Source organism: Ixodes scapularis, unplaced genomic scaffold (genome assembly GCF_016920785.2).
Source record: "Ixodes scapularis isolate PalLabHiFi unplaced genomic scaffold, ASM1692078v2 PGA_scaffold1__304_contigs__length_218370807, whole genome shotgun sequence".
NCBI classification, from domain to species: Eukaryota; Metazoa; Arthropoda; class Arachnida; order Ixodida; family Ixodidae; genus Ixodes; species Ixodes scapularis.
This window is the reverse complement of record NW_024609846.1, coordinates 166,675,186-166,700,657: the sequence shown is the minus strand read 5'-3', so window position 1 is coordinate 166,700,657 and position 25,472 is coordinate 166,675,186.

Sequence of the window (25,472 nt, the reverse complement as noted above, 5' to 3'; positions counted from 1 at the left end):
GATGTTATCGTCTGTAAATTCCGGAGGGTTCCTCGGCCACGCTGCTCGGAACGTTTGTTCGCTGATCAAAGAAAACGCCGCTCCCGAGTCCACCTCAAATCTGAGAGGAACACCCTGAACCTCCAGGCTTATCATAACCTTCTCTGCCGGCACCCGCCGCGGTGTTACGGCGTACAAGTCACCCAGCGTGCCTGACGGTTCTGTAAAGGGGCCATGATTTTCCTGTGGTTCGAGTGCCTGTACGGAGTTTTGGCCGTTTTTCTTTCTCTTGAAGCAAGCTTTCGCGATGTGTCCCGTCTTTTTGCAGTAACGACACTGCGATGTTCGGAACTTGCAAGAACTAGGACTGTGGAGTTCTTCGCAGCGATAGCAGGGCGTGGACGATGGCGTCGTCTTCTCCTGGCGACGATGCGCCGGACGCGTTTTTTCCGCTTTGTTTATTTCTTGAAAATCTGCTTTTATTTGCCGCTGGTGGTCCTTGGCGCTCTCGGCTCGTACGGCAATGTCGAACGCCTTGAGAAACGTAAGGTCCCGCTCCGCAAATAGCCGCTGCTGGAGATTTTCATTTTGAAGACCGCAAACAAAACGATCGCGCAACATTATGTCCATGGGTAACATCGTCGCGTTGCTGGAAACCGCTGTTGTGACCGTGCTGACCGTGCCGTCGGCTGCCCCAGCAGCTAGCGCTGAGACGGGAAGGCTAGCTGTGTTAGTCGTCGGAGTCACTTGAACGTTCCCAAAATTGCAGTCTGCTGCAAGTTTCTTAAGAGCAGCGACGTAAGCGGTCACTGACTCTTCGGGCTGCTGATCTCGCCGTTGGAACTTGCAACGGCTGAACAGTTCTGCCGGCCGGGGATCAAAATGTGCTTGGAGCAAATTCACGATCTCCTCGAAAGTCAACTCACTTGGAGACCTGGGAGCCACCAATGCCTTGACCGTTTCAAATGTGGAGGGACCACACAGAGTTAGCAGAACGGCCCGTTTCTTGGTGCCATCCCTGATGCCGTTGGCCTCGAAGTAGTAGACGAGCCGCTCCGCCCAAGATGACCATCCCTTTCCCGAGAACGCTTCCATGGTGCCGTGAGTCGCCATCTTCTCAAGCCGCAGGTTCGTTTCTCTCACTCGTCGCCAATTGATAAATACAAGCTTTACTGTCAGCTTTAGAGTGTGGATGGTGCGTCCATCGCGGTTCTCGGTCCAGGAACAAGTGCCCGAGCTCACACTAGCACGCGATTGTCACGAGGCTCGCGGCATCGGCTGCTTAGTCCACCTGCCGGTGGCGCCGGTACATAACAAGGCCCCAATCTTGTCTGGGTCCCCAAGCAGCTTGGTGCTTCGCACTGCGTAAGAGCAGAAGTTCTGCGCATGCTCTGTGCGGCTCACCAAGCTTCTAGGGAAACCCAAAGCGTTGGAGTCCCCTATACGTAAACACTTTGTGAACTAGAAATAATTACTACCACGAGACACGCAATGTTTGCAAGCCGTTCCGCAAAAGTGCTTTTGGTAACTAATTCTAGAAGTTGGTGCATTTTGCACGTGCTTTCTTCCTTGGCAACGTGGCAAACTCGAGTATCTGGACTCTTATGATCGTGCTCTGGACTTATTGTGAATGTGAACATTCGAATGGCCACTAGCCCCGGCTTCGACAGAGAGCTTCAACGACGCTAACGCAAGTACATTTCTCACCATCTTGCCCATATGTGCACGGACGAAGTCAACGGAGAGTCACGATCAGATGCTGGAGCAGTTATATCTGATTAGAATCACTCGTTATCGTTTCAAACGAAACATTGAACAACAGCGATTGATTCACAATTGACGTCCATTAAGGATACATTTTTGTATTTAACTTTACATCTCACTTAGCAAAAAGGAGTCCTTTCGGAGGCGTTATGCTCGGACTCCAAATACTCCAATCTTTCATGAAGCGAAGCTGCCATGAGCACCTTGGACACAAAATATATATGTTGTGCCACGAATCACAACAACAAGAATATCGCACCACCTTTCCTTAGGTATCTGGCCACTGCGGAGTTCCCGAAATTAAGGCTGCTCACACTGCGTCAAAACCAATCGTTGGTATCAGAGTAAAAGCCACCCCGTACTCCTGGACTGATTTTAAGAGCCTGCGTCACCAACCTGGAAAAGCACTTTAACGACACTACTGGTCAGACACGAGCTACCAACAACCGACTACATGACCTGTACCCAAACGTTACTTTCCGCTCACCATCTGAATTGTCAAGGCATCAAGAAGTAGTCCTGCGTTGTCAAAGGACAATGTCCCCTGCAATGCAGAAAGTGCTACTGCATTGTCTAACGATTCAGGGGTCACATAAGCCCCCAAGTCTCATCATCTCAACAGCAGCAGGGACTCTTCAAACTGTATTAGTTGTGACGTGTGACGTTTCATTGTTTCCAAAGTTCTTCGCGCCAAGGAAAATAATGAACCAATCTGCAAAGGCATCCAAGGCTCTCATACTCATTCTGGCTAGTACAAAACTCTCAGCATGTTTCTAAAAGTTTTTCTTTACGTTTCGAAAAATATTTTACTTACGTGCTCACCAAGTCTTTTATAATCATCGCAACTGCTGCACTCTTCTCTGTTATCACTATATATTTTTTCCTTTTTCCTTGACTCGGGCGCAGGGCAGCCGGCTAGGATAAACCTCAAGGCTAACCTCCCTGTGTGTCTGTCATCAACACCGATCAGCTGAAGCTTTCGATCTCAATAGAGGATAAGCGGGTGGCCGATCTCAAACATGCGCCGTAAATTTGTAGTTGTGTTCTGCGCCTGGTCTACGCTGTTGATGTGGTTTTTGGTCGGTGCAGTACCAATCACTAGACCGGTGTCTTTAGCGGAAATCACGTAGTAGTGACGCACAGCCACACGCCGGCACGATGCTCATCCGGTGTGAAAAGCAAGCTCCTTTATGGTGTCCACGTAACAGCAGGGAGCGGAGCTATATAAACCGGCTTACAGGGTCACGTCTGTCGCACGTGCAAATGGCACGCGCCTTCTTTTTCTTTTTGTTTTGGGGGACGCGCGTTTTTACAAGCAAACCTAGGACAAAGGCAGAGGTCGCCACACGGGCCGCCAGTCTTTCGGTTGTCTCCGCGTCTAAAAAAGCGTCCACGTGCTCGGCACGTACCGTCTATTGCAGTTCTCTACGGGCACCGCTCATACCTTAGGTGGTACAAAGAAAAGCCTGCTCAGGGCAGGGACCCCATGCCGGTCACTTCTCTGAAAATAACGCGCGATTTCAAAGAACAAAAAAAGAAAAAAAAAATGTACTTCGAGGTCCTAGAGCACTCTTCGTGAGCAAATATTTTTGTATTTTTTTTTTTTTTTCGTTCTTCATCCTCCGTTGAGGTTCCCAAACGTAATTTTTATAAGCTGAGCAAACTTACTCTGTATTATCCGCTTTTTTTATCCCCGAAGCATAAAAAACAAAAAAATGCCGAGAAGATTTGGCGAAACGGGCCGATGGAATTTTTTGTATCCCTCAAAATGCTCAAGCAACGCTACTTTCCAAACCTGAAAAAAAAAAAAAAAGTCTGAGGGGTTATATTTGCAGACGCGAATTGCTAGGGCGCTAGGCCGAGCCCACTGTCTCAAGCGAGCCAATGTTTTATTTTTTTTTTATTATTCACCTCGAATGTTGTTGTTGCCCTTGATTCTTGTTTTTTCCCGCGCAGTAGGGTCTACGTGTTGTGTTTTTGTTTTTTTTTTCCTGCGTGCATGACGAGCACATCCGGTTTACCCGCCTCTTCATTCACAATTTTCAGTCGCTCCTCGGTGCGTTTGGTACACATCCACAATAACAAACAACCAACGTCCTCTAAAGCATCAATTGGGGGGGTGCAGAAAAAAAAAAATAAATGACAAGACGAAAGTGCGGTTAAGGAACGGTAAAGCGCGCGAAAAATCTATCATAAAAAATTTCTGAATGGGGGCTAGGAAGGGGTTGAGGATCGCAAAAGGTTCCGTACAGCTCTCCGTACCTTATTCGTATCGTATTTTTTTTTCTCTCGTTTGTTTCATTCGTATATCGTGCGGCTTCAAAAAAAAAAAAAAAAAAAAAGGGGAATGAAGTTTTTGTTCCGTGCAGCCATTCCGATCTTATTCTCGCAAAGGGTGCTGTTTTTTTTTTGTTTTTTTTTGTCTAGTTATTTTTTACTTTTTACCCTTTCTCTCTCTCTCTCTCGGCTGGCTTTGATCGGCCCGAAGTAAGCGCGTTCCCATTATCGCGATCGCTGTTGAATGCGCTCGCACTTTCTTATTCGCGGCTCCTCCTCCGTAACGCGCAGGTGCGCTCATGGCACGATCGCAATTTTGGACGCTTCCATTCAGTCGCCTCTTCTCTCGGCCGGGAGTAAGGCCCTCTTCTCCCGGGTCTCGCTCTGGTTGGGAAATCCGGGTTGACTGCGTGGCTTCTCGCGGGACTTGAATGAATTGTTACGTTTGGCGCGTTTTTCAGTGCCAGCGTATGCACGAGCGCGCGCCCCTTCTCGTCGCGAATATAAGCGCGTGCACGCTGCTCACGTGCCTGCGAGCTTGCGCGAAGCGTGGCCACGTGGTCGCTCGTTGACGCTCGGCTTGGCGCTCGTCTCCAGCGTAGGTGTTCCCACTAAATTAAAAGAAGGGGTGTAACCCTTGCGCCCCTTGTCACGTATACGACACCCCAAAACTTCGGTTGAACGTACAGCGCACTGGCGTTCAACCGACGCTACCAACTTTCGCGAGCGGCTTGATAGCCGAGTTGTACAACTTATTAAAATAGCTTAAGTGTAACTGACTGTGGAAGAAGTAATCGAGGTTTTTTTTTGGTCCTACTACAAAACCCCAGTGTTTTTGTTTTGTTTTTTGTACTCTTTGATGCGGAATTTAGCTGCGTAATATCTTATATCGCATCGTCATCGAGCATCTCGTAAAACGTTGGGGTCGTCAGTTTGAGGGCTGTTACGGCGAACGGAAGTTTTGGAGTGTCGTTTATGTCACAAGGGGTGTAAAGGGTATATAAACCCTTTTCTTTTCAGGAGTTCGCGGGTGGAACTACCGGGCGATTTCGCGGCACGTACACTGCGCGACACAACGCAAACATGGCATCGGCGATTTCTTTTTTTTTTTTTTTTTGTTTACTTCGAAGTAAGACGAGGTTTTTTTACGAGTTCAAAACTTCACCGCTTAGGCAGGAAGGAACCCCGGAGGAGCAGTCTCCCAGAGTCACCGACAGCTCACGGATTGGAGAGCGTGGCCCATAATGTTCACGCTTCTTGCTTCCTGATTGGTCGTTCGGCAGTTTTTACCGGCCAAGCAGAAATCTCATTGGCTGCGGGCCGATCATCCGATGCTTGGGTCTCGCGACGCACTGCGTTTCTTGAGATATTAGTGACCCTAGTATTTCCGAAGACAGCCTGGCATACGAGACGCGGGAGTGGAGCACAAAAATGTACGGGTTGGAACACTGACGTTTCCTCCACACACGTGTGCAATTTCACGGTCGTTACACAATGGACGCTGACGTCTGCGTTTGATGTGCGTCTGCGTTCAATATGCCTTACATGCCGCCAGCTGTAATTGAGTTCCTAGTGACAGAGAAAAAAAAATGCGGAGAAAATGTTGGATGGTTGAGGGAAATAAAATTGAAACTCTTTTCGGGAACAAACTGTCAGCCACGGCGGACTTTAAGGATCATTAAGAAAAACATATGTTATAAAACCATTAGAACTGAGACCCTCTCAAGTAATATAACGGACTTCCTTCCTACATTTTTCCTAACTACCCTAACTATGAAAGAAAAAAAAATAGAAAAATTAATTGGATTTTTTTTTTTTCTATCGCGAAATAAACGAGGAACCCCTTTCGAACTTCTCAGTTTTGATTGCCAGTGCTGAATGGAGCGTTTAGTCTATTCTCGAGTATCTTCAAGAGCTGTTGCGACTATGCATTTCCCTCGTATAGTCAAAAATATTTAGGAAAAAGATAGGAAAGCCGTGGATAACCGAAAGTATTTACGAATAAATAAACAAATTAAAAAATACAAACGCGAGACCAAAACTTTTTGAACCAGTTTCGACAAGTAGAAACCAATTAAAAGCAGATAAAGGGATATAGAAAAAGCAAAACTTGAATGTCTTTAGAATACGTTCAACAATATTGAAAACGAGCCGAGAAATATATGGAACGCGGTTAATGATGTCAAGTGTAAAAAGGAGTCCCTTGCCTGTATAGACGAGATTTTTTTTTCATGAGTGAAAAAATTAACGGAAAATATTTCAGAAGCAGTATGAATGCGCATTTTGTTACTCTCGGTGAATATAAAGAAGATGATAATTCGGAAAGCTTTCTTCACGGGTAGAATTCAGCCTTTTATTAAATTTATACAGTATAAGCAAACTATGTATATTAAAATCGACGGATCATTTAAAATTAAAAGACAATAACATTGTCTTTTAATACACTCTCCTGTATATCAAGCATAATGTTTTAGATTGGAATATCCCCAAACGAATTAAACCTTGCAATAAATAGCCCAATATATCAAGGCCACGAAAATATAGCACGTATGATTACAAAGTAATACTGACCAATGTCGATTCTGCTAATTTTCTCCAAACTATTCGAAAATATAATCAAAAACTAAACCGGAAGACCTTTTCTGCACACATAATATAATAAACAAGGCAAAGTATGGTTTTCAATAACACAAATCCACAGAACGAGCGCTACTCGACATAAAGTGAACAATAATTCAGAACATTTAAGAGAAAACTTTCACACTAGGTTTATTTCCGGACTTTACAATGGCTTTAGATACGATACATATTGCTATTTTAACGTTTAAAATTCAATATCATGGAGTACACAGCGGTGCATGAGAGCTTATTGTAAGGTATTAAAAAGTCCGTTATCAAAATAATTTCGTAGATAATGTAGCCTCTGATTTGTTAAAAATTCTACACGGAGCACCCCGAGGGTTAGCTATGTATTTTATTATTTCTAGTTTCTGTTAATGATATGAGAACCATACAAGACTTTTCAGAATTAATCATTTACGCATGTGGCACTAACGTGCTCTTTAAGGCATTTTTTAGGGGTACATTAGAAACCATGGCAAATAGACACCTGGTTGCCTGGCGGTCTGCCAGGCATATAGGAGCCTATGGTGCAATGCAAGCGAGCACTGACTTCATTTACATGCAGTGCCGAGGTGCTCTACTTCGTCAAGCTGGGAAATAGAAATCGAAACAACGGACAGCACGCAGGATGTTCTATTCGTGTTCTGTCCTTTATATTCAACTCTTTCACAACAGAAATGTATGAATACCCTCTCCGTGTCCAAAGGTGTCTCATAATGCATCGCGCGAAGTGTTGCCTGCAGACATTTTCTGGAAGTAGTACATTGCCACGTGACCCGGAAAACAGACAATTACCGAGTGAATTATTGTATTGCAGTTAATTAGCCAAATCGCCACGATAATTATTCCATCAGCTAGTGTCCGTCAAATTCGAGAAACACCTAGTGAAGACGGCATTCAGCTTGCATGTTTGCACTCTTTTTTTTTTTTTAATTCTGTTTCCATTCAAAAATATCACCCTGTATATCGTCACAATTGTAATATAAAACGCAAAAAATGACATTGTTTAAATAGATGTAATGTGTTACGATATATGTAATAATTTGATTCAAATTTGTGCTTTAAATTTTGACGATGTCCTGTTCCAACGCTGAACTGCGAGGGGGGATGGGTGGTCTTGTCAAGCTGCTAGAGCCGCTTTTCCCTATACCTCCCTCGTCCCCCCTCTTGGCTTAATAAATATGCAAAAACATCTTACAATGTACGAGTTAACCTTTTAATTCGCGAAAATAAACATATGGTTCCAATCAGAAACCTGCCAAGCTTCATCGAAAACTACTAAATCCGTTCATGTTAGAACGATACGAGACAGGGGCATCATTTTACGGCGTTCCGCAAAAACGCTCGATTTGCACGCGTTTCTACTTTCGGTTTGCCCCGCGGTCCTGCTTCCCGGTGACCGAGGCGCGGAGCAACGGCCTCGCCTCCCTCGAAGGGTGGAGGGAAGTACATTGGCGGACGTGCGGCACGCGTCTTGTGGCGTAGTTCACTCGGCAGAGCTCTGAAAGATACGATTCATGGTTACTAAAATGGTACTTGCGAGTCCTCTAAGTTTCTTTGCCACATACTTCGTCGCAAGGGTGGAAGAAGGAAGGAACCGGGGGAGAGGTATTCCGAAAGGCGCAACCAAATGGTCTTGCGCGTTGAATTTTGTTTTAATGTGACACCATTTTTAAAGCTGGTCTAGAGACACATTTTAGGTGCGCTGGAATTTGCGGGCTTCTTTTTACCCGTAAACACGGGAAATGTTCGAGCCATGTGGATATTTATCCGCAAGAGTATGAACAAATTAAACCAGGTAACAAGCACAAGCTTTGTCTTTTAACAATAAAGCCATGCCTCTCTTCATTTTTTTCCGAATTAGACACGAGCATGGAGGCTGTTGTTTTTAGTACTATAGATTTGTTTAAAAGAATTCGTGAATGCTTCACTAATGCGGTATCTGCAGGTAAGCTGTACAGTGCTAATCACACTTGTCTATAACGCGCGAGCGTGCGGCTTTCTCCGGGGAGCGCTAGACTGGTGCCATTCGCGGTAACTAAGCTAGTCACGTGGCGCAACACGGAACGGCCCGCTCGAGGGGTGTCGTCCTGCCCATTCTATCAGCTGGCGGCGAACGTGGAAGGCTGCTCGCACGCTTTTTACAAACATCATTGCTCGAACAATGAACAGAGTAAAACATGAAGGCGTATCAACGATGTCGTCATCAAAAAACAAAAATATATCATAAAGCACTTTATTTTTATCGCTTATCAAGCTGATAGAGTGGGCAGGACACCCCTCAAGCGGGCCGTTCTATGTTGCGCCACGTGACTAGCTTAGTTTCCGCGAATGCCACCAGTCCAGCGCTCCCCGGAGAAAGCCGCTCGCTCGCGCGTTATAGACAAGTGTAATGAGCGCTGTACCTATACAGCCAATGGGACACAACAAAGTGGCTAACCGTTACGGTAAGTAGAATAATTAACTAAAATGTGTCGATTAACTTTTTATACAGTGAAAATACGGATATAGTTTCTATAGCTTAGTTCAACAAATGTGTCACCGCGCGCGTTGCATTTTGGGAACCTGCGGGCCACGAGCGGAACTCGTACGGATTTTGCATCCAACAGATTCCCACAATTTATAACGTGGCATTAAGCCGCGATGAGGCGCTTCGAGCTTTGCATAAGTCCATTAAAAACTTGTTGAGCGTCATCGAGAACCAACGCGAAAAACGACACTTAGAGAGACTTGGAGCGCGTGAGAGGCACAGTAATGCTTTGAATATAACACACGTGCAGCAGGCACGAGGCTGACGCTGAGAAAACGCGGATGATAAGATAGGGAAGAGCCGCGCGGGAGCACTACCGCGCCGATAATCTTGCTCGTGCTGCACAGGTCGTAAATCTAGCGCTCCACCGTGGTTTCCACGTGCTTTCAGTATTTCTAAAATTTACTAGTTTAGTTGCTTTTGATGACGCTCAGCAAGTTTCTACTTGGAACCAGACTTTATATTCATTATTTAGAGAGCTAATTTACATGTTTGAGTTAATTAGCCGATTTATCGTGACGATAAAAACCCCGAGATTATGTCCAGTTGCCAGTGTAACCCTCCTGCGGAAACTGCCTTAGTGTACCTTTCACGTCGTCTTTTAGACAAATATGTAAAGCAAAAAAATTTAAACGTACCGTATGGTGTCGATTTCTGGGAGTTTTATTTTATGTGTGATGTATACACGTACTCAGCTCTCTTACGCCACGGCGCGGCTGTAGAGCGTCGCGCGCACTTCCCAGCTGGGGCTGCCGCTGTGGGTGAAAGTCCCCATGAGGGACGTGCGTCCCTGTGTTGTTTTGGAAGAAACCCGACAAAAACCTACTTTCTCTTCAAAACGCCGTGACTGGGGCTGTACCAGAGGAGTCGGGAGAGGTTTGAAGGTCAGTGTTTATGTGTTTTCTGCCTGCTCGGTTCGTGCGAGAACGTGGATATATGGGCCGTGAAAAAGGAAAACCAGACGCCGTCGGACCACGATCGCTTGTGTGGGAAGATCTTTGGGTTGAATTCACGGATAGCTGTGTTCGTCAGATTTATTTGTCTTGGTCCAACAAGAACGCGGGAAAACCTCCAAGTCGTACGGACAACCTGCGGACTACGTTCAGTGCGTGTTCAAGTTCGAACGGGCGCCTGATCGTACGAACTGTCGTCTGCTCTTTCAAACGTTTCTGTTTGTTGTCGTCTACTCGTTCAAACGGCAGCGGCCGTAGACCAAACGTTGACCCGGTAATTGCGATAGGAAGTAAGAACAGGCATCAAAAGACTTAAGTTTGAAGGTTGGTTGGGGTAAGTAGGCTCGGTGTAAACAGTAGATACAAGGAGATGTTGATAGCTGTTAACAGTGACCATCACCGTCTTGTTATGCATGATGCGCTTGGTCTGATTCTGCATGCGATTATCAGTATCGACGTCGACCATCTCAGCTACGGTTCACGCTTTTGCAGCCCGAGCGACGTCAAGACTTAAAATCGCGGGGACAATCTCATCATGCGAATCATGCTTTAACGTCCATTTTGCGGCGTCCACGCGGAATGAATCGCCGCATGTCACATTATTCACGCGAAGTTTCGCGGTGTAATGAGCCTCGTTAATTTCACCGAGGCCGCTAAAGTAGTCATGCATTGAAAGGACGACGTAGAATCAACAATTCCAACGCGAAAAAGAGCACGGGACTCACACTGACGCCGACAGCATGGCATTCCAATGGTTTGTTTAACGGCGAGCTTTTTTCCCACACTCCATCGCGCATGCGTGGCGCTAGTGGCGTCCGCTAGGGGCGCTCCGATCTGTTTGTTAACATGAGTTGGTCTATAAATAACCCGTAGTTTTCCAGAAATTGCATGACGTGTTAAAAATGGAAATAAAAAGACACAAAAAGTTCCACCATCTGCTAGCAAAATATATTTATCTGTAACAAGATAAGGGCATAGGGCGGCTGGTGATACAGAGCCATAATTTAAACTCAAGCCAAGAAATGGTGAGCAGAAAAAATACGAAAGAGAAACAAACTCATACACGATCTAATCAGCTTTTAGACCTCGCATTTCCTTGTATCTAGCCTTCATTTATGCTTTCTGACTTGTGTCTGCTTAAGAGTTCAGAAACGTTTGAGCCACCCAACGGTCATTTTCCATTTTAAAAGGGTAAAAACAGCGCAAAAACGACACGGAGAGAGAAGGTGTAAATACACCTTCTCTGTCCGTGTCTTTTTTGCGCTTTTTTTACCCTTTTAAAATTCAACACAAACTAACCCAACTCCCTACTGTGCTACAAGTAATTTTCCATCTTAGCTTAACCCGCATTAGTTGGCAGCATGTGTAATAAAAACTGATTAATTTTAAGGAAAACAAAATTGCGCCTCATCAATTTTTTTTTTGTATAGACGAAGTTGTCTCTTTGAGTTGGGCCTATCAATATGAAAACGTTATTCCAAATATGCACAATGAGAAACAACAAGACATTTACAGAATGTTTAACCTCAATCCATGCCCTTTATACTTGGGAGGGAAGGAGAGCATCTAACTTTCTTTTTTTTTTCCTTATCTAAATTTTATTTAGATTATGAGCCCTCATGCCCATAACAAGAAATAACAACAAAAGAAACGGTCTTTCGTTTTTTGTTGCCCATTGTAAAATGAGAGAAAAAAACAGAGGAAGACTAGCATCATTCACCTTCCCAACTCGCAATCAGAACAAGTGGCTACGCCGTATGGTGACAATTATGTGCCACAAATGTCCGCCATAGCCACTCGCTTGACCTTACAACTCCCAGGGAAGGTCCTGTACTCCGGAGACTGTTAAGCCGAGGTCACGCTGCTAATACCTCATAAAAAAAAAAGACAATCAGCAGAAATGTTGTAGGCGACTTTTTAAATCATGAATGCTTTTGAACGGAACATCCCTAATCCCAAAATATTGTCCGCCCATCCGACCGTCCGTCCGTCCGCGCATATACCGCTAAATATGGCGTGGACATTGACGTCACGTGACCTAAGCACCAATTCAGTTTCCCCGATAAATATGACCGGGAAATTGATGCCACGTTACCTGGCGTCACGAGATCTATACAGCGTAACTAATTATACCTGAGACTATGGTAAGAAAGGGGACACCTCAAATAGTGGAAAAAACAGAAAACAGGGCGAGGCATAGTCTCAAACGGAGCTGCTGCGTTTACGCAGTCCCTCTTCTTATGTACCCAGAACGTGATCCACATCCAACTGCCAAAAAAATATGTATATATATTAATGTTTTGGTTTTGTGTTTGGCGGTTTTATGTGGACCACGTTATGGGAATAGGGGCGAGGAAGATCGGTGGCCGATTGTGTTAGCGCGCCGTCTCCCTGAATCGCTCTTTTGCAGCTAGTCGTGGGCGACTTTTCGTAGCAGTCGAAGGTACGTGCATGGACGCCGATAAAAGCTGCGCGCGCGCACTCCTCCTCTCGTCAAAAATGCCGCAGGAAGCCTTTCTACGAGTATACGGTGAGAAACAGAGGGAAAGGAGGAAATGATAGCGCGCGAGGACGTGAGAGTGCCGTGCTCTGATTGGAGTGACTAGCCGGTACACGCGAGACTCTCTCTAGCCACTCTTTGACCGGTGAGTACAGACGAGGGCAGCTATCCCTCCCGTCTGAATTTGAGCTCGGCGCACTGACGTTCGCCGCGCGCCCTAATCTCCTCGTCTCCCTCAGTTGCTCGCCGTACAGTGTCAACATGCGTGTTTAGAAGACGCAGCATCCGATTCCCATATTGTTTTATAGCCCTCCTGAAAAAGCTCAGACTTATTTTGGAGGCTACAGAAATGTTTTGTCTGGTTTTAATCTTTGCGCTGAGTGACCGCGATATTCCGAGGCGCGGCAAAAACAAGGTCGCGAAAACGATATTTTGATGACGTAGGCGGCGTAATAAACGACCCCCAAAAATGCTGGCGTAGAGGCCCTCCTATCAGGGTAGATTTATTTAAGGCTCCGGGCGCCCGAGAGAGTGAAACACCACGTATTGAATTTCAACGGGATATACACACATGTGTACATACACGATCTGGCGTACAAAAATAGCAGACCTCTTCGTTTTTTCTTCTATCATCCGCCGTCCTTGACTTGTGTTTATCGCGTTTTTCTCCGCTGGGCTCGGAGGGAAGCGTTCCTCTTTGCGGGCACTTCCAATTGCCTCCTCTTCGTTAGATGTGTACAAAGACGTAATTTACATTTACTTCTTCTCCTTAAAAGCCGTGCTGAAAAAAGTTATATCCAATTTATTGGGGTTTAGAAGACGGGAAATTACGCCAGGCGTCCCCGCAGTACGTGGGCAAATTGGCTGGTGCTAAAGTGACCGGATCCTGCAACACAAAAAAAAGACTAACATCCAGACGACTAAGCCTCCCGAGGTGATTAGCTGATCGGTCCCAGTTGCCATGGCAACCGCCGTTTCGGTACATTCAGATCTTCGAAGCTTGGGAAGGGTGGTTCTGAAACAGTCGCACAAAGATCAATATGGAGCATCGTCGTACTCAAAGTGTTTGTTCCAACTATAAGGGTTTGTGGCTCTGTGCATGCCATTCACTCATCACATCTCCACGGATCTCTTACAAGAGTCTCGTTGTGCTTACGTGTTTAAAGACAGGAAAATCATTTTTCGATTCCGACAAGCACCAACGCCGCATGGGGTGGTGATGCGAAGACATGTGCACTTGTTTCGCCGGTTCGTGGATAACTAAATTTCGGTTTTCAGAAAACGTCTCTAAAAAGCTAACTCTCACCAGCAAATTTTGATCGCCTTACCAAAAATGGAAAGGTCAATCAAGAACTGCTCATTCCATGAACCAAAATGATGACCTTACGGAGAGCCTGCCGCTACTTTCTCAGGATTCAATTCCATTAGCTAGTGCTAACCTGGGATTCCTTAGCGTGCATCCAACAGTGGTGAGAACACTAATTTTAGTTCATAACGAAATTGGACTGCGGCCGGGATGGACCCCGGGGTCTAAAACCCCTCGATACGCTTGCGTTTGTCCTACCGCGACGAACGCGCGGGTTTAAACCCCATCCTTGCCTAGAGACGGTTGCAAGCAGGGCATCTGTTCGGAGCCATCTCTCTGCTCGTGTGCGGGCGAGTGCGAGCATTTACAAGCTTGTTAAAGATACGTTCACGCGCACGCTGCACATGCTTGCACGCATGGGGCACCAGGTTAGCGGGAGGGTTAGGTTAGGTTAGGTTAGGTTAGGTTAGGCTAGATTAGGTTAAGTTTAGGGCTGGGCAATTGATTGATTAACCAATCGATGAATTCATTCATGCTTTAATCGCAATTAGTTTTTTTTAACGGTCCATTGGTAAAATTTTAACGGACCAAAATAGTGAAAAGTAAACGGTTTCGCAGCCCAGAGGTCGACGAGAACACCTGAATGAAAGGTAAACTTTCGGTCAAATTTTAGTCTAAAGTAAACTGTATAGGGGCAAGATTTGTAACTCTTGTGGAGGTGCAGAAGTTTACACGTGTCCCAGCCAATTTTAGGCCTAGTGACCGTTTAGCGCAGCAGAGAGTAGTGTGAACAATCAAAGGAGGTCGTTCTTGCCGGAGAATATAAACGAACCTCCTTGCCTTATGCAGCCGAAGTGTAATAATATATGTGTGTGAGTGCCTTTGAACTGCTCTTAACTGAACAACAAAATTCATTCCTTATAAAAAAAAAAAAAAGATGTATATTCCGCTCTTTAGGTTACCTATTATTCAACAAATGCATAAAAAAGAAAAAAAATATTAATTTTGGCTTTAAAAAAAGATATGGATGGAATGAATGGATGTAGAAGATCTTGTTTTCCTCGACCATATAAACCGGTGAAAGTGATGCTAAAAAAAAATAAAAAAAAAAACGAGACGCTTTTTTTTTTACCATTGTTCTCGCTACTCGCAGCACGTTGACAAAGTTTAAGGGGGCTCTCCAACTGGCACAAGAGTAACGCCTTGCTTTCGTTCGCTTTAGCTCGGGTTACACTCCACCCGGCGGCAGTTAATTTGGTCGCTCAATAGACGCTCTTGTTCATTAGTGGAGATTCGCTTTCTACGTAAATTTCGATAAGTACCAATAAACCCGAAAATTAGCTTCCGCAAAAACATTCACTAAAATCGGGAGAAAAAAAAAAAACGAAATCTGAGTTGCTCTTGAAAGAGCAAATACACAAGTTTCGCGGGAAGAGATCTTTATATACAGCTTTGTTTTCTGCTGACCCGGAACGCAGCGTCAGTGTAAATTCGAGTTGCCCTTCAAAGAACAAATACACAAGTTTCGCGGGAAAAAAAATATTTATCTACACCTTTTTTGTTGTTGTTGTTGACTTGGAACGCAGCATCAGCGAGCTGTTGGCGAGGCTCCTTTTTTCTATAAAACCGCACACCCTTATCGTATCTCCTCTCATAACGAACGAGGTACTGTGCTTCGTTTTACTTTTAAATCCGACCACAGCCGGTGCTACGATTCAGCGGAGCCAATCAATCATCACGAAGGCACTCGTTGTCTTTTCTCGATTGGCTACCAGCGGCTTAACCAATCCCGAGCAGAAACAAGCGCAGGATCCCGGAAAAATCACCGCGCGCGATTGGTTCCCCCGTTTGTGGTAGCAAACTCGGGTGTACCGGGCTGAGGACTCAGTACGCCGGACTACGGACTTGTAAACATCGGACCGGTTATTACACATGTCTGCTCGGAACCCAATGCACTGAAGAAGAACCCCTGCGGCTGTGCTGCAGAAGCTGCGAGTGCCAAGCCTAGAGAAAGTTGGCGCAGATTTCACGAACGTTCTCTCAACTGAAGCAGCCTTTGGTTTGAGGCACTTGCATCTACATCGTCCGGCTTCCTAGTAAAAGAAAAGAAAAAGGAGTTAAAAAAAAACTTCCATACATGTGGTCTATATGCGATATAATCTAAATAGAATATATTAATGCAACGTAAGGAAACGACGATATCCCGGGAGTCGAAAGAGAACAAGGGGCAGCGAGATTTTATATTGAAACGCTTTGAAAAGGACCGCGGCGAACGCTTCTAACAGCCTTTACGTCACGAGGCATTATAGCGAAAGTCAAATGAAAATGCTTTATAAAGCGGTTCCCACTATTATAACGTTGTATCGGAGAACTTATTTATCGTACCATAAAGCACGATCGTCCCCCCTTAAAAAAAAAAGTAATTCTCTTACCACATTACTGTTGTACGGCGGTTCAAATAACGTGTATTCTTCAACACTTTTTTTTTCTAAATGCGATCACTTTCTTTTTTTATTTCACAGTGCCGGCAGTCTCAATACACTGTGCAATTATAATATGTATGAAGTGATCAAGGGTACATGAAAGGGTGTTAGCGTGCCTGGACTATCTTTTAGCAACTGGGTATTCTGCGTGAGGTGAGAGGTTCAATGGTGATTGAAAGTTCGACAAAGGAGCGCGGGCAGATGGCCACTATGAGCGACGGGAACTTTGCCTATGCCTATGCCTTCTACAATTATTTCAAATTTTATTGAGAGAGTTTTATGTAATTAGGTCACTAATCTCTTTTTCATACCCGTGCCCAGACATCCATCGCAGTCGACAACGTTATTCTACAAACAAAATTTATTAAGATGGAAGCTTGGACGTTTCTTATACCTATTAGCAGAAATAGCGCAAAAAACAAGTAAGAAAAGGAGGAGACACGCAGAAGGACAAACAAGGGCACTGACGTACAACCCGTAGTTTCTTCATCTACGTTTTCGCTAAGAGCACTACCATGATAAAAAAAAAATCCAAAGCACGCCCATCAAATCTACGCACTTCACTGACCTCTTTGCCAAGAAGTCTTTGGCAGATAAAGTCACGGAAGGGACGACGACAAATCTATTATCGAGCTTCACAATCTTTTTGGCCTGAGCAATCTCGGGTCGCCACACCGCGCCAATACACATTTTCCACAAGGGCGCAGCCATCTTGAATGTCGTCACTTCTGGTATGCGTTAAAACATCGTTTTGGTCTCCTCACGACGCTAGAAGGTGGTCACGAAAAACGCGTGGTTCTCACACATTCTCGTTTTGCTCCACCAAAATTTTCTCGCATATACAATGTTGAAAATTATTATTCTATTGTTGTCTCGCATACCAGATGGGGAACCCACGTGACCGAGAACGAAAGGAGAGAAAGAGCTTCTCTCCAAAGTGAATGCCTAGATGGCCAGAAACTGTCTTGTTTGTGGTCAACCATAGGTTATCATATGTGGTAGAAAGACTTCTAAAGAAGATTAAAACTGAAAATGAAGGAAGACCCATAAAAGACGCAAAGGAACGTAAACCGGTATAGTGCCCTATACTTATAGGACATCGCATGGCCCAAGAAAGACGGGCCACCGAGTTAACATAAATGTGGTTTTCTCAGCACCTAACAAGCTTACTGGCTTATGTTTCAAAATCAACAAGACAGCCAATCTGAGACGACGTTCCGCAAAAGAAGCACCAAATTTATTTTCTTCCGTGCACGGAAGGAGTGGTGTACTTTATACCATTCTCATGTGACAAACAACATATTGTACAAACGTGTAGATGCATGCCTTAATGATCGACTGCAAGAACATCCCAACAATGCATAAACTCTGTCTCAGGCCATCTAAGCATTCAGTGCTGTGACTGTGGTTGTGAGCCCTTTTTCACAAAATGCACTGCATTGGCGATCCGCTCATACGTAAGAGTGTTGAGGCTACAAAGGTCACGCGGCTCGATGATCGATGTGTCAGCGCCTCTTCTGTGTGCCTCTCTCTCAAAGGATTAGAATACTTGGCGAAGGGGTCAATGTGAAGCACGCAAGTTTCGTAAGTGCTTTGTAGGTTTCTTTCTTTTTACATCATGATATTACTTCTTGCAAGGACGTAGACGAAGGAACATTTGAGTTGTAAGGCAGTGCCCTTGTTTGTCTTTTCGCTCTTCTGTGTGTCTCCTCCTTTTTGTCCATATCTTTTCTGCACTGCTTTTGCTATAATGTTGTCATGTTTATACTTCGTTTCAATTCGAGTCAAGACGCACCGGACGCTACGAGCTGATGGGACCAATCAGACAGCATCAAAAGCTCACCATCATGATTTCATATTTCTGTACGTGTTGTTTCATCGCTGACCCAACCATAAACAGGAAAGTCCTAGCGCCTTGCTCCATTGACGCCACATTATTGACCCTGCGTCTGGACATAAGCTTAAACAAAGTACAGTGATCTTCATATATTTCACCCGTTAGAAAAACCCCAGGCTCCTTAATATAATATCGTTTCTAAAACGGTAAATATCCAAAACCAAAATGTAACTAGAATTTAAAAAAAAAAAAAAAAAAATTTGCGGGGTAACGTTTCAGACTACGGTGGACGTCAGGACACGAGTCTACATAAATAGTTACTTGCGTAACTAACTAAAATTTGCTCATTAATTTTTAACTGAATTTTAGCTGGCATATTTTAAATAAAGTTTTCTAGACCTGCCTACTGGGGAAAAAAAAAACGATGCGCTTGTACAACCCATATCTCATAATTCCACACGAAAGACCGATACGAACTAACCTCTCAAGATTATACAGTTTAATCAATATGATTATAGCTTTAAGTGGTTATGAAAAACTACCATATCTTCTACGCATATCTTATAAAAAACACAAAATATTGTCGGTGATTCACGTCTCGTCAATTCAAGTAAATAATCACTAGTTAAAATATTATTAGAGACAAGAAGATAGAAAAGTGATTTGTGTGCAATCTGACAGGGAAAGTATGTTGCAATCATGATCACACAACAAATTGACTTCTACATTCTGCGTCGAAAAAATACATATAATTGATCATTTGGTTCCTTAATAACGGTAATATAATAATAATTATAATAATAATAATAATAATAATAATAATGTTTTATTTTTCTTTAGTGCCCACAAACAGCTGTAACGCCTTTTGTATGGTGCACTGTCATTTTGTGTTTACAGCAACACTATTTAAGATACAAACATGCACAAAATTACACAGATACAAGGATACAAATACAAGTTTACAGAGCCAATACAAGCTTACATTAATTCTTGGTTGGATAAAATATACTTTTTCAAGGCCCCGACTTGAAAATAACAATAATAAAATATAGAAGTGTATCTTTCTTTTTTTTCACTACGTCGTCGTCAATATAGGTCATATGAGTGGTTAGATATTAGAAAGAAAATTATTCTACTACAAATATGACAAATTGTGGTCATTCGAAGTGTGATAACTCGAAGATTCTTTCTCTAAAATAAAGCAACACAGCTTGGCCTATATTTACTACAGGATACAGATCTCCGATTGAGATATGCCGGCTAAAACGCTCCTCAAAAATGTATTAGCACCATTTAGTCAATTACACTACTAATTGTTTTGTATGCTCGTGCCCTGGCGTGCACCTCAGTCGATTCTGAATAAATCTTGTTTCTTTAGCTTAAGTTTTTCTTTTAATATTTGCCGTCTTTGAAAAAGCAGACCGTACACAAGGTTTTTCACTAACGACTAAGAATACTTTTAAGACATAAGGCGCTTGAAGTGAACAGATTATTCCTTCGGGGCAGAGTGTTCCGCCATGGTGGACGTCAGGTGGAGAGTGTAAGGTTATGACGAGCAAATAATTGCCTGAAATCCACTAAGTAATTTTATAAATAATCACCTCAGCAGGCACTTTCCAATTTTAAAAGAAATTGCCCAACGTCAAAATATGCCACAACTGTTGCTAACATTTAGACAATTAAGTTCGACTTGGCGCTATTCTCCGGCGAAGATAGGCTGTTTGAAATCCTCCATACCGAAACTAAGGAACCAATAATTTAAACTTCATCGTTCTGACTTGCCCGGGAAGCACAGAACATGCAGTGCGGGCATTATGCGTGCGCAGACTCGTGCCACTTACCTGAATAATGCAATCGAATACAATTAAAAATGACCGAACCTTGAATATAACAGATTACCGTTACAAATTACTTTCGCTGAAAAATAACAAATTACTTTACTTGTTACGTTACAAATTGCTTTCGTGTTATTTTTCCCATACACTTATCAAGAATCCAATAGAGACAATGCTGATGCTTTCGAAATTGTACTGCAGCAGTACTTTTCATTTCTCATACGCCCGCACTATGGTAGTCCTCGGAGAAATTAAATATTGTATTTAAGAGAAAGAGCGTAGTGCGCTGCGTTCACATGTAAGCTACCGGAGAGGTAAGCGAAAGCTGCAACCACACCCGCCATTCCGCTAGCTTACGGCAACCGGAAATAATCTTTGGAATTCGCAAATAAAGCCAGCTGTTCGTATGCTCAGTTGCAGCGTCTACCTCCGCCATCGCATTCGGAGGTGAGGAACCGATCTACGAAAGCTCCCTTTTGAAACTGGCCTTTCAAGCGTGGGCGCAACATCTCAAAGTTACGGTCGCGTGCCTTTGACGCTCTGTCAGCTTACGTATGAGCGGAGTAGAGTCGCATGCAGCGTTGAGAAACGCGAGCGCTCGTTTTCGAGCTCTGGTCGAGCGGGTGGTTGCACACTCTCATAGCTTCACTTTCTTTAGTATGTTCCTAATTTTAAAAACGTAACGAGTAATTCAAGTAATCCGTTACCGATACTTCGTAACGAAATTACATTACAAATTACTGCCGCAAGAAAGTAACGAGGCAATTACAAAATTGCTTGAGAAAGCTACGAATTACAAGTAATCCGGTACTTGCAACGGATTACTCCCCAAGTCTCAGCGTGCGTTATGATTTGTGACGCTTGGATTTGGGGAGCTTTGCGTGGATTCGGATGTGTTGCACGCACGACACATTTGTGTCCTCTACGAGTTTATTGAAATTAGAAAAAAAAGTCAACATGTATTCATGAGGGGAGTGTGTGAAGAGGAGTGTGCTTTAATGAGAAGTTCTCGTGTGTTCGGTTTCATCGGAGGGTGCCTGTAACTCTTTGGGTTTGCGTGATCTTGAATTGTGAGGAACTCCTTGCGGTAACTGAAGTAAATTACGTGGGTTACGGTGTCCACGTGACCTACGCGTACGGCGTGGAAGTTCGTCTGCTGTTTGCGCACCTCGTGCGTTTGTTTACGCCATGAATGCGACTACCTGGTTTTGTTTCCTCTTGACCTCGACCAATGAAGGTACTGGGTTCAAAGCCTGATATGAATCACTCCTTTATTTATTTTTCAACACCGCCAAGATTGTTAGTGTTTCTCTTTTTCTTATTATGATAGCTCAGTTTGACACACTGCTTGTCACTTTTTAATGTGTACGTTTTAATTAGTGAAACACTCCTCTCGCTCCGGCATTAGATCGACTTACGTCATTCTAAACTAGTTTTGCTGTTCTGGCGAATTTCGACGTTTAGTTGTAAATTAGAAATTACAAATTGGGTTACATTCTCGTTCACGAAAGGAACGTTCACTGTCTGATATCGCAACTGATACCCTAGACCTGTATAGATATTATAATGAAAGAAATATAAACTTGACCTGATTATCCTAATAAATCCGTGGAGCCCAAAATCTATCGCACGTGCATTCTGCGTCCACTATGGTTTGATGTGCTCAGTTACAAGGAACTTTAAGGGGTTTCGAATGCGTTGCACGCATGATACACTCATGTACTCGCCGGATTTTTCAGAATAATCGAGACAAGTTTGCATGTATTGAGGTATAAGCGAGTGAGAAGTAGGCTTTGATGAAAAGCTTCCTCGGGTACTCCTTCAACCAAGGTTGCGTGTCTTGAGCTTGCCGTGACTTTGAATTGCGGGGAACGTCTTGTGGCAGCGTAAGTAATTTCTGTGAGTCATGACGTCCTAGGGATCAACAAACCTTGTGAATACATGGTATGCGGATCACTAGGACGTCATAACTTGCATGTCACAGGCATACATAAACCCCGTGACCCACGACTTTATTTTTTTATTTATTTGAATACCCTCAGGCCGAGGGGCATTACAGACGGGTTGGACATACAATATTGGATTAGTAAAACATTCAAACAAATATGGCAACTTGGTTATAAAAGTTAGGCCGGCATAATCTTATCAAAAGTGAGTAGTTAGGGCTTTTCTAAATAAAACAATTGATGGAATAGTTACAAATGATGCGGGAAGGTGGTTCCATTCATGTTACGTTCTGGAAATGAAAGAGTCTATGCAAGCTGAAGATTCACAATGAGGTATGCCAAGTTTAGACTGTGATCGATGCGGGGAGAAATGAAAGAGGGGCGAAGTAATAGTTGGTCTTTCAGAGAGCGTTGGAATGATACATTTTATGAAAGAGGCATACACGAGGCCTTTAATGGCGTGAGCATGAAAGAGGCAGGTACAGGGTGGTTTCCGTAAATGAGACACTTGTGGTGGGATGATAGTTACAGATTATGAAACATGCGGTGCGATTTTGCATGGCCGCATTGATTGTTACAAGCGTTGAGTGACTGCGATACCAGATTGCTGTGGCATATTCCAGCTTTGAACGTATTAAAGTATTGTGTATATTAAGTTTTAGTGGCATAGGGCGTTAAGAAAAAGTTTCTTCTTAAATATCCAAGCATCGAATTAGCGTTACTGATTATCTGATAAAAATGATTCTTTTATGATAGGCTAGCAGAGACGTGAACAGCAAGGTACTTTAATTAAAATACAGATGTGAGCTGAGTTTTACAAATGGAGTATAATTATCGTGACGTGTTACGTGGAGACACCCTAATAGTTTTACATTTGTTAGTATTGAGAGTCCTTTGGGAGTCATTCCCAAACCGCGCATAGGCCTGAAGAAGTGCTGCATTGGGTTCGTTAGTATTTTCACGATTTATAACAAAGTCATCTGCAAATAAGCTGACATGGGATGATACGCACATTAATAAGTCATTAATATAAATACGAAACAGAAGGGGTCCGAAAAGAGACTTCCTGGGAGCACCGGAGGTAAAAGGACTGAGGCAAAAATTTTCTTCATTCGTAGCAACAAACTGTGATCGATTGGTTAGAAAACATTTAATCCAGGACAAAAGTTTAAAATCAATATTAAGTTTATCAATCTTTAAAAAAAAATAGTTTCTGAGATACTTTGTCAAAGGCTCTGCAAAAGTCGAGAAAGACACTATCAACCTGTTATCCTCGGTCAAAGATGGAGGTCCTTGACCGTGAATCCTGGGCGTCGACGTTGAAGTTTACGCACCAACATGTGATGAGTATTTAACTCAAGCTACACGCACCGTTTCAAAGAGACAAAAACACTCCCTAGCTTCGGAAGTACCGTATTTCCGTGACCGCTTCCGGTGTATAGTCCGTAAAAACAAATTTTTGCCACAAAAAGTGTTTTCTTAGACAATCGGCATTTGGTGCATAGTCCACGCTATAGGTTAAGAGTAAATTGGAAGGTCCTCCCTCCCTCTTCCACTTTAGCAGAGCGAACGCTGGAAAGGAGGTCGCAGCCTCTGCAGCGTTCTCCAAACGCTTTCGCTTTTTGCTAAAATGAAAAGAGGGGGAACGAGCTTCCACTCTACTTTTAACCTGTAATCGACTCTAGCTGCTTACTTCATTCGTGCCCTACTACTACTAAAAGCAAGGTCATTAGTTCTTCGACAAGCAGAACACTACGGTGAATAATAATAATAATAATAATAATATTTTCTGGTAGTGTCCAGAAACGGCCCCGAAGGCCTACTTATTGGTACACTATAAACACAATAACCATCACATTAAATATGCATCTGTCTGTTGAGGTACAGGTTGAGGCACAGGTAATCAATACTAGCTACAAAATTAACAAACGCAATACACACATATATCAAGACACTACAGATAACACATAGCGCTAAAATCAAAAGAAAATACAATGCTACAAACGCAAACAAAATTTCATACTCTATAAATGCTTCACCATTTTTAAAAACGTGTCTGCGTAGATGTCAAAATCAGGAAAAGAAATCTCGTTATAAAGGTGCTGGATCCCAGACATTGGCAAGGCATGGTATGGTGTACTTTGGTAAAATTGTAAAAGAAATCTACGAGTACAAAAAGGTACATGAAAGTTCACAGATGATAAGAGTGAAATACTATCGATTCTACCACAGATGGCTTTATGCAAAAACGACAAATCACGAATGGTACGCCGTTTACTAAGCTCTCGTAAGTTAAGATATTTAAGTAGTGATTCGTAACTACAATAACAACGACGATTAAAGTATCTATCGTACGCAATTCGAACCAGACGCTTCTGAACTCTTTCAATTTCGTTGCAGTGATTCACAGAAAAGGAGTTCTACACTACGGAACTGAATTCAAGTCTTGGTCGAACCAAGGAACAAAGCAGATGAACCAAACATCTGTAGCTCGAAAACTCCCGCGTCATACGTGAAATCAGCCCCACTACACGTAGGGAAGTTCCCAACATTGAAGTGATCTGTTCCTTGAATAAAAGACGGCTGTCAACGATAACGCCAAGGTCACGCATGGTGGTCACATGCTGAATCAATGTCGCATTCGGTAGCGTATATTGAGAAGCAATCGGGTCGCGCTTTCTGGACAAAGAAAAAACTTTTGTTTTTTGTGAGTTAAGGAACAATCGATTAGATGAGCACCACCCTGACACACGGTCAATATCCTGTTTTAGTAATAAACAATCGTCTAAGCCACGCACCGAGAAATAAAGCTTGATGTCGTCTGCGAACAGCAGAATCATAGCACTCTTGACAGCGGAAACAATATCATTTATAAAAATTAGAAAAAAAAGAGGACCCAGGTTTGAGCCCTGTAGAACGCCTGACGTTGAGATGAAATGATCCGATAAAATATGCGTAATTCGAACCGCGTTTGTACGCGAAGAAAGCTATGATTCAAACCAAGCAAGATACAAAGGACATAAACCCTACAACCGCAGTTTCGACAAAAGCAAAACATGATTCAGCGTATCGAATGCCTTCGACATATCAACGTATACAGTATCAACTTGCCCCTGGTCAAAAACGACTGGAGACGAGTAATTGAAGAATGTGCATAGGTTAGTCTCAGCTGATCTCCCCTGAAGGATTCCATGCTGCGCGGGATTGATTTTTTTCGGCGAAACTAATAAAACAGCGCGAATGTAGATCCGTCGTTATTTAATAGCGCCTGTCGTTTTTATATTTTTTTTATAAATGAAAACAAAAATTAAAACTAACATGGGCGCACTTTGTCATTTCTCCGGCGACCGTATCTTCTAATACTCCACATGTACATCATTCAAAGTTCAAATATATTTTACGTGGCTTTTTCTTATAATACACATACCGCACCCGTTTTT